Raw genomic sequence first — 18448 nt, 5'->3', positions numbered from 1 at the left:
CACCAAGACGAGACTCAAGTCATGGAAACCCAACCCTGAGAGAAGGGTGATGGCAAGAAGTCAGGTAACATTCAAAGGGACAATAGTACTACTACATTTTCCACTGGCAATAAGCCTAACTACAAGCCTTTAGTGAGTGCCATAGTAGGTACCAACATCTTTCCAAGGCTTTTATATGTATTATTTAATTTAAAGTTCATAATAACCTTCTGAGACAAGTACTGCTATTATACTGGTTTGACAACTGAGAAATCACAAAAGCATGGAAAAGCTTGCCTAAGGTTAAACAGCTAATAAGTAGAAGATTTGAACCCAGGACCTATGGTCCAGAGTCACTATGCTAACTACTACCTGTTACAGGCATTTATAGAGACAGAAACTCAAGCACAGAAATTCACTTAACAGAACTTGGTACAAGGTAAAGTCTCGGGCACAAGGCAGAAAATCCATGTGTCAGAGCCAAAGCATATGTCCAATGATAGATTATCATCAAAGATAACTTAGTGGTGCATCCTAGCATGCTAGGCTAGACTTCCAAACGTTTCTTCTGACTCAGGTTAGAAACTGGTCCTGAGACTTAGACAAAGCTAATTAGGTACACAAAAGGGTATGGCTGCAGTGACCTGAAAACCATGCAGGTCTTAAATGATAAAGGTCATAAAATGCTTTATTCCAAGGTCTACCAATAAGTGCAACAAGAGACAGAGACAGAATACATACTTAAAACATTCTGCTGTCATCATGACTGAAAGTAAACCATAAGTTTTCTCATCAAAGTCAAGAAGAAGATAAAAATACCTACAATGATTATCCTTAATTAGTATCATTTTCAAGTCTTAGCCAAAGCAATTAGACAAGAAAACAAAATAACAAACAGAGTGATGCATATAAGAAAGGAGGGAGGAAAATTTATCAAGTTAACAAACAATACTATTATATACTAGATTTGAGTGAAAACTCAAGTCACCTGAAATTCCTAGTCTCAATATCTCATTTGTGTCTCTGACCCTATGTTCACAGCATCCAAGGTGGTTCCTCATCGATCTATAATAAAGTAACTGTGTGTCCTGTGATAACTAGAAGTAATCCTTTGTCTCCATCCAGCCTAAACAAAAAGAGTATGTTTTATAGTCAGTCTCTAATCTAATTAAAATGGGACCAAATCTGAAAAGGAAATCTGTCATTTGAGTAACTCACTCAACCAAACAATGCTTGCTAAAAGCAATTCATTCTTTTGTCATACTACCCAAAGGATGTTTCCCCTGTTTCACTACTTACATTTAATTCTGCAATTAATACCTAAATGTGGAAAGAGGGGAAGCTTTATTAGTCACATTTCTAGTTAAATATTATCATATTACTATGTTTTATTCTAGTAATAGTTCTAAAATTAGGCTGCTTAATAACAATAATGAATGTGTCTTTCTTCTAAATACAGTTTTGCAATCTTAGACTGATAGCAGGCTAATTTAAGAGCTGAAGTGCATTGTAAATTTGGAAGCTATCCCCAAGCAATCATACAGAACAAACCTAATCTTTTTTCCTCAGGATAGGATATTCCTTCCTCTTGACCCAGACCTTCCTTTGCCAGGATGCTGATTTGCACGGATAGCAGCCAATTTCACTGCCCTGAACTGCCCTGCAGAGGCCTGTGGGTGGAAGTGAACTGCCTTCTTTCTTCAGAGCATCCTGTACGTCAAACTATTGTACTCCACAGTGTTTGTGTGTGTGTATGTATATCTGTGTTTGGGGTGGGACTTGGTGCATTGCCTGAGTTGAGAGAAAGCTTCTTTTATCCAACAACCTGAGGTTACCAGCTGGAATAGCAGACAGAAGCAAAACATTGAACTTACGTCAGATCAAGGGATGGAAAGAAAATGCTGGCACCCAGCTAGTTAAAAGAAGGGGGAAAATAAACACCTTTTCATGGACTCTGGAAAGAAAAGCACATTTAAAACTCACTAAATGATTGAAATGGAAGAGTAACTGTGAATTATTTTCAAAGAAATCACATTTCTGTTTTTTATGAGATATGTATCAAGGTATATACGTTTGCAAACGGAAATATATTTCAATCCTCCCAGGTGTGAAAGGAATTCATAAGGCTGGCTTTGTGCATCTTCACAAGAAAAATTGCTGTCAACAAGAGAATCTTAATCTAAAACTCCCTGCTGAACTTGGTACAGAATCACTGCTCCATGAGAGCTGGCATCCTGCCTGATGCTGGGAGAGAGAAGGGCTGAGCCTAGGAGAGGTCAGGGCTGTTTCAGATCAAGTTCTGTCTTATTCCCAGTATATTCTTCAACTTGGAAGATGAGCCTCCGCCTCTGTGGGGAACTTCACAGAGATTTCAGAGAACTAGAGCTTAAGTTTTTACACTTAACCCAGACGCAAGAGGCACCGGAAACATCCTCAAACTTGGAGTCTGGGGATGTGAATTCGAGGCCAGGAGCTTCCATTTAGTGGCCCTGTGCCTTTGGACAAATCATGCCATCTTCCCTGCTCTACTGCATATGCTGAGGCACCTGAGAACGTGGGAACTGTTTAGGTAGAGAATAAACAAGATGCTGAGGAGAACATTTCAGTTAGAAGGGACAGCAAGTGCCAAAAGCCTGGTGAGGTCTAGTTACATAAACTAAAAGAATATCTGTGTGATTGGGGTGCAGAGTGTGGGGAGCATGGTGTGAACTGAGGCTGGGGAGACAGCCAGATCATGCCGGCTTAGGAGGTCATGTTAAGGTTTCTGGTCTTTACCTGAGGAGCAGAGGAAAGTCATTCAAGGGCTGTAAGTCTGTGGCAGTATAATCAGATTTGCATTCTGAAAAGATCCTTTGGCTGCTGTGTAGAAGATACATCCAAGAAGGTCAAGAGTGCATTGCTAGAGACCAGCTAAGATGGTAGCTCAGACCAAGGCTGTGGTGACGGACCTGGCCCTGCACAATGCAGAGGACCTCGGCACGATTTTGGATGGGTTGAGTCCTCGGCACATTTGAGATCCAAATTGAGATGTCAAATAGGCAATCGGATAACAAAAGTCTAAAGCTGAGTGGAAAGGTCAGGACTGACAATAAAATCCTGAGCTAGAGTTTACAAATGAACTGTGAGACCTGGCCAGGAATGAGGTTATCTAATGAGACAACGGAGGGGAAGAATAAACAACCTCAGAATCCTTGTTTCTTCAGCAGTAAAATAGGAATTGCAGCAGCTGTTGCACAGAAATTTTGTATCTGAGTTGTAGTAGACAACCGATAAAAATATAGATTAAATTATTAGGAGGATGATATTAAGAATATTAAAATTTGCCAATTACCATGCAATTTGCAGTAGGATCCCATTTTTTTCAATTTTTTAAAAGGTATCTTAAGTCATGGAAAAATAGACGGAGGCTTTACTTTCCATTTACTAATGATCATTGTCAGGTAATCAGATTAGAGTGAGTGATTTACATTTCTTCTTTGTGTTCTTCAATAATTTCTAAATTGCCTGCAATGAGCATGCATTTTTTTTTCCCTACAGTGAGAAAATAAAACATTTTGCTCTTGCAATTATATGAAAGTACTTTTCCAAGGGTGGAGCCAAAAATGATGAAATGAGCTGAAACAACAGACTTGGGACTGGCACACTCCACTCGGCCGAGTGGCTTTGAGTCCAGTTTGTGTTTCCAGGTCTACTCCATAGAGATGGAGAGGTGAGCTGTTGGGAATGGCACCAAATGACTGCTGAATCTAAGCTGACCCAACTGGGTTTCCACAGCACACGTGGCCTGAGAACCATTGGCCTTGCCAAATCCTTTGTTTATAATTCACAAAGAATCACCACAGCTTCAGAGTCCTCAGAGTCCCAGAAAAATCCATGCCCTATTGCCACACACACCCTGTTTTTACAACCAAAAATCTGGAAATTTGTGATAAGCTGCATGCATACTAACATACTCAGGGTGAGCATGCTGTTAGGAAATATGGCTCTGAGTTACCTAGAATGCACTGTTTGTCTCCCTGCTTGAGTTTCCCTGGCCTTTTGCATAAGGCAGAAGGACCAGCTAAGCTGCTGAATGGTGAGTGCGTGGCTTACGCCGATAAACACAGCACAGTGTGATGGAGGAGGCTCGATCATGGGAGTCAGGAAAACTAAATCCTGGCCCTAACCTTGCACAAATAACCTGTGTGAACTTAACCAAGCTCCTTGACCTCTCTCTTAGTTTCTTTTTCTTCTTTCAAACTGTAAGATAAAAACCATTCCTTATGAAAGATCTCATGCAATGCATCAGTTGAATCCATCTGTTGGCACAGAACCTGTATGCATAACTCTGAACGTTTTGAGACACGCTGACAGTGAACATCCTACTAAACACACTACCACCAACATCACCATACCCATCACCTCCACCTCACTTCCCCAGACATCCCTAACATATTCCCCTTGCTCTGCTTCCTTCACAATGCATTTAACAATCAGGAAGTGGGGATTTTTTGTTTGTTTTTATGCATCTATTTTTTTTTAATTTTCCCCCTTCTAAGAGGAAGGGCTAATATTTTCTATCTGTTCCCTGTTGTATCCTTATGTGTAAAAAACAGTGTGGTTCATGGTGCTCCCCCAAAATGTGGAATGAATGAATTTGATGGTCATATAATGTCCTTTTTTAAAAATAACATGAGATACACAAGTTTCCCAGAATAAAGAACGTGTAGGCATAGAATGGACGCTGCCCCACACTACTCCTTTGGACGCTCAGCCTGAGGAAAGAGATGCACAGAGTATACACAAGGATGTGACTCAGAAGATGTGGTCTTGGCTCCTCTGCTTACTAAATGTAATAAAATCTGTGTGAACCTCAGCAGCTACATCTATAAAATAGAGATAACAACAGTACTTACCTCACAGGATTGGTGTAAGTAAAATCAGAAAGTAAGTAAGATCAGAAAAATGTGGGAAGGGAGTATAAAATGGAAAAACACTATCTAAATGTGGGCTATTGTTAATAAAGAACCCAGGACATTCTACACTGTCAAAATGAGAAGGTGATGCCAAGATAAAAACACATATTCTCTTTGACTTAAAGACCCATGAAAGGGCACCATACTAAGTGGGCTGCATTGTATTTCAGCCCTTTAAAAAATGAAGATTTTGCAAGGTTTATTGACATTTCCAAGGAGGCCCTTTTTTTTTAAGCTTTGAGCATTTATCTATTTTCAAAATATTCCTTCCAAAATGGGCTAGGATGTCTTGTTTTCTTCCGCAAATTTGCAAGCATTTTTCATGTATGTCTGAACTTAGCAAATAATCAATTTAATGTTAAATTATTGGGATTTTACTTTTGTAATATAAATATTATAATTTAAGGTGGTCATGGATGATGATGTGTTCCATAAACAGGGGCCATGAGCCCAGAACTATAACTGAGCCACAGCTGGCTGCCCATAGTGTTTAGCAAAGAGTTTTCCCAATAGAACAAGTCACTGCCAGGATGTGATCATTACATGAGAGAAAGAGGTATTTCAAAGGTGGGGCAGTGGTGGGGACGGGGAGTTGATCTTCTATTCTATGCCTATCAGAAATGTTAAGCTTCAACCTTCGGGAAAAAATTAGAAAAGCAGACATCTGTGACTAGACCAATTGTTAAATAATTTTTAAAACATGATCAATATGGGATGTTTTCCTTTCTGTTTTTGTTTTTCTAGATCAAAGAACTCACTAAAAGTAACCTTTGAGAACTTTTTTTAAATACATTTGTAAATTTGGCCTAAACCATATGCAATTGAAAGCACTTGACTTTTGGCCTTTGTTTTTTCCTCTCTTTTTCAAAGGAGCTTCAAAGTCAGAAGCTGGTGGCTTTGGGAGCACCCTGCTTTGAAGAGCAAGGAGGAGGAAAGTCAATTAAAAACAGGTCACAGGATGTAGCCTTTCAGTGAAAATGGCTGCTGATTCTTATGTACTGGAAGCTTTGAGCGATCAGCCCCAACTTCTTAATTGCAGGCAAGCAATTAGTAAAAGATCATAACATCTTATCTTTCAGCAAAAGTTTTGACTTGCAGTGATTTCCCCCCTTATTTTCTGACAAGCATGATTATTGGTAGAAAAGATCAAAGTAACTACTTACAGGGTACAGTCAGATTATACTCCTTAAACCAGCTAGTTGTTGGTGGGCCTGGGCCAACCTCCTGCCTCCCCAGCCCTGCTGGACGATGAATGACCCTCCCAGGCTGCCTGAAAAACTGGGCAGGGGAAGACAGATCAGAGGGCAACCATATGTAAAATATTTCTTTGGAGACAGTAATTTCACATAATTGTAGGGGGAAACAGAATTTGTTTTATAAGCTGAAAACAATCAAACCAAGAAAAATCACCCTTCTCCTTCTCCCGCAGCTGACTCGAATAAAATTGCAAACCCTTAATTAGAACCGCTGTTGCCATGACCGCTGGCTCTATTCAGATGCAATCCAGGGCCACTGAATTTGAAAGCTTCATCCATGTTCTTAACAATCCCTGCTTCCTTTCTCTGTCTGACACCTCCCTGTACTAGCTACATGTGCTGTTGTGTGCTTAGTCGCTCATTCGTATCCAATTCTTTGCGACCCCATGGACTTTAGCCTTCCAGGCTGCTCTGTCCATGGGGATTCTCCAGGCAAGGATACTGGAGTGGGTTGCCATGCCTTCCTCCGGGGACCTTCACGACCCAGGGATTGAACTCAGATCTCCTTCATTGCAGGCAGATTCTTTACCGACTGAACCACCAGGGAAGCCCAAAAATACTGGAGTGGGTAGCCTATCCCTTCTCCAGGGGATCTTTCCAACCCAGGAATTGAAGTGCAGTCTCCTGCATTGCAGGCAGATTCTTTACCAACTGAGCTACCAGGGAAGCCCACTAGCTAGCTACGTGGGACTCCCAGTTTTCTTAGGTGTGGTTGGTCTCATAAGAGCCTTTTCTATGCTCTGTGCTTAGGAATCCGGGGACTGCTTCTACCGGGGGATGTATAGGACCCTTGTTTATTCTCTCAGATGTGTCCACACTGTCATACAGCCCTCCTCATGCTCAGACAGCCTCCTTCTCTCAGGGGCAGGTGGGTTCCCATCAGTGACACACAGCCCTGCCATGGATGGCCGACAGGTGCCACACAGGCCATGCTGCTGTGCCACAGAGGCACCAAGGAGGGTCCTGAACTGGGGCTGGCAGGACTTCTGGGATCTGGCAAGTGGGTGAGAACGTTCCAGAGGGGAGGAAGGAGAGCCTGAGCTGGCTGTGGGAGTTCTGCCCTCGCAACACAGCTTTCACCCAGATGCACGTTTTTCCCTCAAAGGCCCGGGACCTCACACGTTAAAGCCAGTCAACGGCTGGGAGGATCAGAGCTCTGCTCAGGGAAATGGAGGTGCACTATGTCTATCCCACTGGTAGGAACTGCCCTTCCTCCTGGGCCATTCAACAGGGAATGAGAGTCAATGTCATGGAAATTTCCTATATTGGGAAATCAAGTGGCTAATCTGCCTGAATTCTGGGTACCTTTTCTGACTTCTATATACTAAACAGAACCTTTGAATTTTTTTTTTTTTTTTTAAGGTAGCTTCACTCTCTCTGATAGGAGTTCTTAAAATGACTTTGGAGAAAGAAGATGGGACATTGAGAAATGCTACCTGTGGTTCCTGGTCACATGTCTGGTGGGACAGGTGGTGGGGTGTTACTTCCTACTAATGACTGACACGTACCTCAGATGAGGGCAAGAGAGACAGAGGCAAGTAATTGCCGCTTCCAGCACATCACATGCAGACAAGCAGAGAAACCCATGGACTTGCCTTGAAGGAAGAGAAATTCTGAGACTCCTTCATAAGCACTGGCAAACTCCCGTAACTAAAGTCCATGCTAGTCCAAATTAGAGACATTTGATATGATCCAGTTAGTCCTTTATCATGTCTTATGTCCTGGAGGCTAGTTCCTAGGGGGGCCTAACACCAACCATGTTGATTTTCCTTAAATCATAGTGAAGCTAAGTATGAAAGCCACAGAAAATGTTCACAAAGTCGTGTTAGGCGAAGAAAGTACAAAAGTCCTGGGCATAGGATGATAAGTTGGCAAATCATTCAGTAATTTGTTCCGATTATTGTTTTGATTATAAAACAATATTCTCATTGATTCCCTTCATGTTGTTACACTTTGATTTGTTGGTCCTATCAAGGGTGTATTAAGTGTTAGTGTGCTTACTTTTGTGTTAAGAACACAGTGGTCTGTGGGCCCCAGATCAGTTCGATTCCGCTCATGAAGCAAAACTACAAGAAGGAAAAAGGGCCAGGCCCCAGATCTGATGAAGTGGTTCGAGGCTTGCGGTCACACGCTGCTCGGTCCCTTATGAAGATTCACAGCGGATGCAGGGACTGGTCCTTGGCACGCTGGGATGTGACCATGGCAACAGCACACAAGAGTCCTCCAGGCCCACTGCTCACGACTACACATCTCCGCTCCCGGGGAGGCCAGGCTCAGAGAAGGAAACAAAGTCTTCCCGGCTTCCTGCAGCCGCACACAGGAGCCCACCAGGCTGCCAGAACAATAAATATCAAGACTTCAAGGAAGGACATGATCTCCACACACATTAGGAACTTAAGGAGAGCCTGTCAGTTTTTCAACTAATTGCTTAGTTGCTGAAGAGAAGGATGGGGGTTGGCCAGTCCCTTGGCAAGGGCCAGCTAGAACAGTCATTCTGTACCTTGCTTTTGGTTTGCCCGCACCCGCCCCCCCAGTACTCTGTACCATAGGTTTATTTTATTTTAAATAGATTATGCACATACATAACCCCCATGTATCACAGAGTAGGCATCAGTTGGACAGGCCTGCTCCCTACTAGAGAACTGACTTTATCTCCTCCAACAAATAGGAGATGGAGAAGATAATTACATATCCCAGTGCATTTACTCTGTCTTTCAGATTTTTAAACAAATCATCAAAAAAAAAGAGGGGGGTGGGCAGCAAAACTCGATCCAAGGAACTAGAAATTATCCTAGCAGCCTTTTACAGGAGTAATAGAGCTTTGCTTCTATGGCTTCATAGGCAGAAATAGCTTAAAATTTCTGACAGAAAAACAGAGTAAATAAGTTAGTGGCTGTGAGGATTATAACAGATTGGGTCTGTCCTAGGAAGCTTTCCCAACTTCAAGCTTATCTTTATGACATTTCTTCTCTCTCTTGTCTTTGAACTCCAGACAGTGCACCTCTGCACACTCTTGCTTTTGAGTTACATCAATGTCATTGGCAAATGGATATGTAAATTTCAAGTTTGAAGGGAATTTAGAGATCATTCAGACTCCTGGTTAACTGAAAGTAAAGGAAACTAAAGATCAGAAAGATTATTAAATGCCCAGCCTGTCACAAATTACACTCATGCATGCATGAGTGCTCAGTCACTCAGTCGTGTCCGACTCTCTGAGAGCCCACGGACTGTAGCCCACCAGGCTCCTCTGTCCATGGAATTTTACAGGGCATTTTGATATTTGGCAAAACTAATACAGTTATGTAAAGTTTAAAAATAAAATAAAATTTAAAAAAAAAAAGGTTAAAAAAAAAAAAAAAGAATACAATACTTGTTAGCAAATCTGGTCCTACGACCAACCCAGTGACCTTTCACCACTTCCACACATCAAAGATGACACTGAAACAGTTAAGACAGTAAATATACTCTAGAAACTAGTTATAAAAATAATAAACTGGGGGCAGAAGGAGAAGGGGATGACAGAGGATGAGATGGCTGGATGGCATCACTGACTCGATGGATGTGAGTCTGAGTGAACTCCGGGAGTTGGTGATGGACAGGAAGTCCTGGCGTGCTGCAATTCATGGGGTCACAAAGAGTCGGACACGACTGAGCGACTGAACTGAACTGAATACACAGTAATCATTATTATTTTTAAAAATAGTATCCATTTATTAAAAAGGTTGATAAAGAGAACTTTCAGATCTTTCCTCTTGTTTTATTTGCTCTAACATAAACCAAGCTCCGTCTGTGATTCAGGCTCTTAATATGTGTAACTTAAGTTTCACATCAGTTTTAGAGGTTTTCAGTTTTTAATCCAGAAAAACATGGAAAGGAAGGAAGATTCATAATCTTACTATGCAAATAAACTCTGATGGTATTTTAAAAATAATAGTAATACATGGCCCTGGCCAGAAAACTTAACAGAGAAAAAAATACAGGTAGTATAAACCTTCCTCCTGACACCTAACTTTTCACCCCTCTCCTTCAAACTAACTTTTAACTGTTTCTTATGATTCTTATCACTCCCTTTTTGTTATGTACATACTAGGATGCACATGTCCTCAGGTAAAACTGCTTTATACTTATTTACAGAAAAGGAACGCTAACATACACAATGCCCTCCATCTTGCTTTTATCCACTTATTATTTATAGACATCTTTCCGCATCAATATATATGTCTCTATTTTTAGAGTTTGTGTAGTACTTTCTACTGCAGATGTCCCACAGTCTATCTGACTGCTTCCCTCTTGGTAGTCCTTAGATTGTTTCCACTTTCTTCTACTAAGTAGGCATTCACCACTCCATTTCACAAGGAGACTAGGGCTCAAAAAGACAAACGAGTTAATTGCTTGAGACTGTTCTGTTAAAAAAAGCATGCGAGCTAGCACTACCTACATCCAGGTTCCCATATTCATATGATTGTTAAGTCTCTGCTTTTTCTGTTACACTGAATGTTTACCCAGCTCACCAGCTGGGAGAGTCTTTTGGTTGTTCCCTTGATACCTTCCCCTAGGAATTTTTTTTTTTTTTCCTATTGAATCCATAGAAATTGGCTCAGAGGCTAAGTGACTTGTTGAAAGTGCCACCGTTAGAATGGCCCATATGGTGATAAATAATTCACCTGGGAAATTCTCCCCTCATTTCTTTGTACTAAATAAAAATCGACCCTTCCAAAATCAAGAGTTCCTTGCAGGAAGGATGATGGGGGGCAGGGAGGGGCGAGTGGAGAGAAGAGGAGGAGCAAGCATTTCCTCCTAAAGTCAAGGTGGGAGGATTTCCTGCAGGGTGCAGAGGCGTTAGCTAAACACACAGTTCTGTGGGGAGGGAAATGATGGCCCCCTGAGGAAGGAAGAAAAGGCTGGGATCTCAATTGTTTTGGTGATATGGGACCCAAAATTCACTAATTATTCAGAAAGAAGGGGGAGACTGGTTCTCAACTGGCTGGGTGGGAAGGGGAGGGGGCAATGGCCTCAATAGGGCCACACAAGAGAAGCCAGCCCTCAATACAGGATAATTTCACACTTTCCCGCAGGGGGTTAATGACTTTGTGTGTGGCTGTCCGGAGCCTGTAACTCCTGTCAATAAGCCTTCCGTTGCTATGCAAAGCTATTGAGTCTTGAATAATTCCGAGCAAGGTAAAGCGCCCTGCCTCCCGACCCCTTTGTAAAGCACTGTGCTGCCCCTTGTCCTTGCTCTGGCTGAATATTCCACCTTCTTCTTGTAAATAGCTGCCACTTCCGAAGGCTGGTCCGGCAATGGCTCACAGCAAGGCCACCGGACGGCCAACTGTATTGTGATTTGCCGCCATATTCACAGGCCTGTCTGTTCACAGACCCCTGCAGGGCTCCCTAGCCTTCTGCAAACTGAACACACTGGTCATCACAGCCTGAGTCCTTCCAGACCCCAGAAGCCAAAGAAACTGGGGCGTTCAATGTATGAGTGCTATTCAAAGTAATAGCTCTTTCCAAAATGGGATAACATAACAGTTATCAATTAACAATTTCAGAGATAACATATTCCAGAGATCATAGCATGGAATGATATTTTAATATTTGTTGACAAAAAATTGAATAAATTTGGGCATCACGTGACTAGACCATTGAGTGAAGAATAAAGATTTGCTCAGTGCTTTGGAAACAGACCTTCTAAGAACCTAAGTGGTTTCCAGCTTGCCATCCTCCAGTCGTGACTTCTGAAGTCAATTTTTACAGCCCCTCACTTCCCTCTAACGGTAATAATCCGGCACAGTGATTTACAGTTTCTCGATACTTTCACATAGGCCATTTCATTTGTTACTAAAAAAAAAAACAAGTGATTCAAAGGATTCCTAACTTGTATTTACCTGAGACTATTTTCTATGGGAAAACACAGCTCACTACTACTGCTGCTGCTAAGTCGCTTCAGTCGTGTCCGACTCTGTGCTCGGGATTTGTTTAAGTCGACGATCAGAGACTATTCGTCAGCTTTCTCATGTTTCTCCAAACTCTGGGAAAATGGCTTGTGTGCTGGTACTGTAAGAAAGAAAGTGTCTGCTCTGGGATTAGTTCCCCACATGTAAGTGCTGGCAAGAAGTGAGAAGATATTTTGCTTCAAACAGAGCTACATCTCTCAAGAGCTACAAATCCTTGTTTTATACAATCTGAGGCCCATCAGGGGTCTGAATAACACTCAAAAGCTGTTCTTGTTGAGAGCATCTCCATTTGCCAAAAGCCCAAACGTGTAGACAGCAGACAAACTGAACAGTGCCAGGCAGGATGCTGAGTGGAAAGAGTGAACTGCGAACCTGGGACAAATAACACATTACTTGAGTAGAAAAGCTGAGAGTTTTCAAGACATATGGTCCTTGCTGTCAGATCTTTATGACTTATCCACTGGGGCTTTGTCTGTTTATATGTGCAGTTTGCTCATTGTCTTTCCATTTATATTTGGTTTCTGTATAGGGGGCTTAACGCCTATGTATTTATATAGTTGGCAACTCTCCCTCTGGTGTGTCTGTTTTTATTCTTCGACCTAAAATACTTCTAAAGATGTTCCCATTTTAAGTCCCACACTAAAGTCGGAGGCGAAATGCAAGATTCTTTTCAGCAATCGTCTGTCTCGGATTTTTGCTTGGGTTAACCCATTCCGTGTTTTTAAATGGGACTCAGAAAAAATAGGGTCTTTAAAGTGGGGGGGGGGGGGAGGAGATATAACCAGACACCTATTTCCAAAACAACACAGCAGGCTTTGCACATGTCCCCAGATGGCCCTGGTAATCTAAATTGCAGATAAGAAAATCACTCTGCAGATTATTAGAGAGGAAAGTTTTACCTTCAAGGTAAAGGAAATATGATCTCTCAAAGCTTAGAAATACAACTAATAGATCCCATCTGCAAACTCACCTCTCCAGAGGAACCTCAAAGGCAGTCATTTCCCTGTCTTAGACCCACTGCCATTTTAGCTGGAGGGATGTTCTGGAGAAAGAAAAAATGCTAATATTAACATGAATAAGCAGATAACCTGAGGTCAGACTGTTTGTCCAGCACTCAAAACATTCACCTTTTTAACTTCTTATTTTGTATTGGGGTATAGCTGATCAACAATGTTGTGATAGTTTCAGGTCAACAGCAAAGGGTCTCAGCCATACATATACATGTATCCATTCTCCCCCAAACTCTCCACCCATCCAGGCTGCCATATAACATTGAGCAGTTCCCCACAGCACTCAAAGTGTTCTAAAAGTGAAAAAATAAAGAACACCAAGATGAGCTTGTGACTTTGTCATTTAACCCAGAGTCTGGTTGACCATCTTTATCCTATTACAAATTATTAAGACTTCTAACACTGGAAAAGACCTTGATGCTGGGAAAGATTGAGACCAAGAGGAGGAGAGGGGGACAGAGGATGAAATAGTTGGATAGCATCACCAACTCAATGGACATAAATTTGAGCAAGCTCTGGGAGATTGTGAAGGACAGAGAAGCCTGGCATGCTGCAGTCCATGGGGTTACATGGGACTTGGCAACTGAGCAACAACAACAAGAACAACAATAAACAATGGAAACGATTTTGATGTCAGAGGAGCTCAATCTAGTCTGCCTCTCATAATACAACTACATCCTGCATTTTTAGTGAAAACTTCAGGGTTTCATAACCACTGAATCACAACTTCACCCAGTTGACTTTTCTGCTTTAACAAGATTTTTCCAGTTAAAACATATCTTCTAAGCTTGGGATGTCAATTACTCAAAGTTGTGTATATCCTATCCCTTTCCATGTAGAATCTAACCATCATGCTAACAATATCTAACTAGACAGACATGGTCCGTGCTTGAATGCTGCATATTCATTTACTGCATCACTAGGGAGTCATGAATCTTGTCTGCACAGAATAGCAAAGGTATCCCTGTAGTCTGGCCTTCATCCTTTTACTACCTCCGTCTCTTGGGGTCTTCAGGAAATCACTGTGTTGAGTTTGCATTCCTGGACAACAGAACTGACATTGTTCCTTGGCTTCCAGAACGGGTTTGGGGTGTTGCTTCAGAATCTGCACCCTGTGTCTGCAGCTGCTCCCTTCTTCTGACAATCACTTCCACATGCCCCTTCGGAGAGCTGAGAGGAAGAGTCCTTGAGTGTGGTTTGGCCACACACATTGAGCAGGACCCTCTCTCATGCTCAAGTGGCATTTAAAAATGTTTTATGGTATTTACTTAAAAGCTAGCTTTTCACAAAGGTCTTCAGTCTAGGCAATCCCTAATGCTGTTCTTGTTGAAAGAGTGATTATCTGGTAGCCAGAGAACTTTACAGCTTGTTCCAGAGAACTGAGTAAGAGAATCTACCCCTTAAGAGAGAAACCCAAGGTCTACGGTGTGTTTTTAGCAAAGCCATTGTCAACAGTTCCAGTGGACCTGCAGAGGGAATTTGGCTTAAAGCTAGAACAGAGACTCACCAGAGAAGCTACTGGTCACTGGCTTTTTCAGGGATAACTAATAAGGTCCCCAGAGAGCTAAAAATGTTGGTACACAGTAGGCTTCAAAACAACATTCACAGTAACTGAGTACATTTGTCACAAACAGCTCGGCCTCTGCTCTGCACCTTCAGGAGCACCTTTCAAGGCGAGTGTAACACACTCCTCTCCACTTTCCAGACAGTCTGATCTGCTGTGAAGCAAAGCAGATGCAAATTTGAAAGGCTTAGCAAGTAAGCGGGTCACTATCCTTGCGTGCAGGTAAATGAACTACTAAATCAGACATATCTTGTTTTTTTCTCCCCTCTCTCTTTAATGGACATCTCCAGGTGAATTCTAGATAGGTAGGTGTATGATGTTGGTTCACACAGACGTATCCTATTTTAAGCAAAGGTAGTATATAAAAATTCATGTATATGTGAAAAATGGTGTGAATTCATTTGCATATGGATCTTGACTGCTTACCATGTCATTTAAAACAGAACTCTGGAAGATGAAAGTTTTCTCACTGTATTTAAAATTGTGTTATGTTAGCCAAAATTGCCAAAATTTCTCAAAATCACTTTTATGTCCTAAGCTAATAAAAATACTTGTATTGATCCTAAGAAATGAGGCTAAGCAAATGCCTTGAGCACAGAATAATACTTATTGTTAAGAATTAATATCAGTCATATGTTTCTGGACCCTGCCATAAGCAGACCCTGTGCTGGTCACCATGTGGGAGAGGTAGAAAGTGTAGTTCATTGTCATTGTGCAGGAGGAGCCCTTGGTCATCTGAGGAGGCACAGGGACAGATAGAAGGTAATACTGAAGATATCAAGTTTACATGATTTTTCCCAAGATCCTGAAGTAAGTCAATTACAGCCTGGCTCTAAAATCAAAGTTACTTTACCACCATGCCTCTCAAACACTTTTTGAATTTTCCATTGGTCATCTCTGCTCTGGTCTTTGATCAATCTGTTACCAAGACTATTGCCTAGAAAAATTGCCTCACCCCTCTCTTGATTAGAAGCCAATTGGTCTTATCTAAGTTTCAAGAGGAAGTTGTCAGGAGAAAAAAGGACTGGTTAGAGCCAACTAGCGGAGAAGGCAATGGCACCCCACTCCAGTACTCTTGCTTGGAAAATCCTATGGACAGAGGAGCCTGTTAGGCTGCAATCCATGGGGTCGCTAAGAGTCGGACATGACTGAGTGACTTCATTTTCACTTTTTACTTTCATGCATTGGAGAAGGAAATGGCAACCCACTCCAGTGTTCTTGCCTGGAGAATCTCAGGGATGGGGGAGCCTGATAGGCTACCGTCTATGGGGTCGCACAGAGTCGGACATGACTGAAGTGACTTAGCATAGAGCCAACTAGACCCAAGATGGCAGAAGATTTGACTTCCAGTAGAACTTGAGCCTCATTAAATGCTCATTAAAATATATTAGCATGCTAAATGACACACCCACCTACACCAAGATGCTTGCCAGTTGCCATGACAAGCAGAAAAGTCCATAAGGACCTTTTTAGTCCAAAGGACTAAATTGCATCAATTCTGGGACAAACAACACCCCTATTCTTGGATAATATGTGAGTAATTGTTCCACTCTTTCCAATTGCCTCCCTTTAACCTTGGCTCTCCTATGTATATACACATGTTGTCTCCTTCAGAATTGGGTTTAGAAGCTGATTTTCAATCTAGGTTCCCACTTCTCCATTCTTAGGACATTGGATAAAGCTTTTACTGTTCCAGTCTCCACATCAGTTTCATTGTTGCAAGAAACCAATCAGAAAAAGAACCTCCCTGGCTCAATGGTCCAATGAACCATTGAACCACTGGTCCATTGATCCAATGGACCAATCTGGTAACAAAACTGTGGCCATAGCAAACCTTTAGACCTGTGTTCTAAACATAAGGAAAAGTGAAAGAGAAGAGGTCTAAATGTCTAGTAAGAGATGAAGTGAGGTGGTTGGTGAACAGGCAACAATCTGCCAGGCCTCTTTTGAATGAATGTGGAAATTTTAAATAATGATATATCTTTAATGTATATGCATGTCACTTCTTCACTGATATCATATATACAAGTAAGAACTATTTGAGTTTGGACTGGTTTTTAGGTCAGTTTTTTGTGTATGCATAGAGCTTTGCTTGATATATTATTTTCCTAGAATCCCTGGACATCTAAATAGAGGAAAACATAATTTTCCACCACCAAGTCAAAGCCTTAAATAAGAGTGTTTGGTGAGCAATGCACCTGAGAGAGCTACTAAGGAAATACCAGTGAGCTCAAAGTTTTCATATTTTTCACATTCCTCATGAAACCGCAGCTCAATTCCTGGGTTGGGTAGCTCAGCTGGTAAACAATTGCCTGCAATGAGGGAGACCTGGGTTTGATTTCTGAGTTGGGAAGATCCCCTGGAGAAGGGAATGGCTACCCAATGCAGTATTCTTGCCTGGAGAATCCCGTGGACAGAGGAGTCTGGTGGGCTGCAGTCCATGGGCTAACAAAGAATCGGTCACAACTGAGTGACTAACACTTTCACTTTTCTGTCTCACACTACCATGTCAAGTGTCATTCAGTCTGATATACATAATTGTATTAAGCTACCATGATGATCTCTAATGAGACACTGAATTTCCTCCCAAAGAATCAGTCACTAAAGCACATTTTTTTCCTGATGAATTAATAAAATATAGGACTCCTTATGCAAAATATAAACAAATGGGTCCCAAGTGTGTCAATGCCCTAACCATTCTGAACAAAAAAAAAAGCTGAGGCTTGAAGATGATATGGTAATGAGCACGGATACAGACAATTTCACAAGCCTTTTCTTACAGAATAAGTGTGTGCTGTGCTGCAAGCAAGGCAAACAGAGCACAGCCAGACTACTGCCATGAGGGGCTTTCCAATTCAACACAGAAGAGGAGTCTCTCAGCTTCCCCAGCTATGTTCTTTAGGCTATAAAAGGCATCTGCCAACATTGCTGTCTGGTTAATGTTGGCTGACTTCTTTAAAGACTGCAATTACAAAAGGATATTTTTAGAGAGTCAAATATACAAAGATGCATGTGTTTAACTGGAAAATACCTGCTCTGAATATACTCCTCTCTAACTGCAAAAGAGTTGTATATGTAAGCCTCTATAAAGCCAATATAAAATTACAGCCTTAAATATTTATCAGTCTCTGTTATTCTGGGGCAGAATTAGACCCTACTTGTCCCAAAGTGCTCTGCAAAGTGATAAGCTGGACATTGAGAGATCAATGACCATGCAAGCGAAAATCCAGCAGCCATAAGGTTGCCATTGTTGAGATGCACAATCTTGGACCCCAGAGATGGTTTCTACCATGAAGGATCAATGCCAGGACATCAGAATGCTTCCAAGCCATGCAGAGCTCCCACCTGGACCCCAAAGGCTGTTGACAGAAGTGTCTACTCAAGTACTGCTTCTCATTTTACCCTTCTGACACAGAAGAAGAAGTACTAAAGTTTGTAGCAAATCCAGAGAAGCTCCCCCAAATCTCCCAAAGGTTTGATTTCATCCCATTCTTCGGAGAGTCTTATTTCCCAAATTGTCAGAATTCTCAGTCCCCCGGGGAACCTCCTGTAGCATCAAGTGATGGCAACACAATGTGAAATCATTGCCCAGAGCTCAAAGTTCTTTGCATCAGAGGTGAGTAACAAGGCTGAGTCATTGTTTCCTTCTGGCTTTTCAGAGCTCTCTCCAGAAAGCACCTCATAATGGGTCATCTCAGAGCTCATTGCTTACTGTAATATTGATGAGCCG

The sequence above is a fragment of the Bubalus bubalis genome, chromosome 9 (genome assembly GCF_019923935.1).
Source record: "Bubalus bubalis isolate 160015118507 breed Murrah chromosome 9, NDDB_SH_1, whole genome shotgun sequence".
In the NCBI taxonomy this organism is placed as follows: Eukaryota; Metazoa; Chordata; class Mammalia; order Artiodactyla; family Bovidae; genus Bubalus; species Bubalus bubalis.
The sequence above is the reverse complement of the archived record's forward strand: the minus strand, read 5'-3'. Positions refer to the sequence as shown.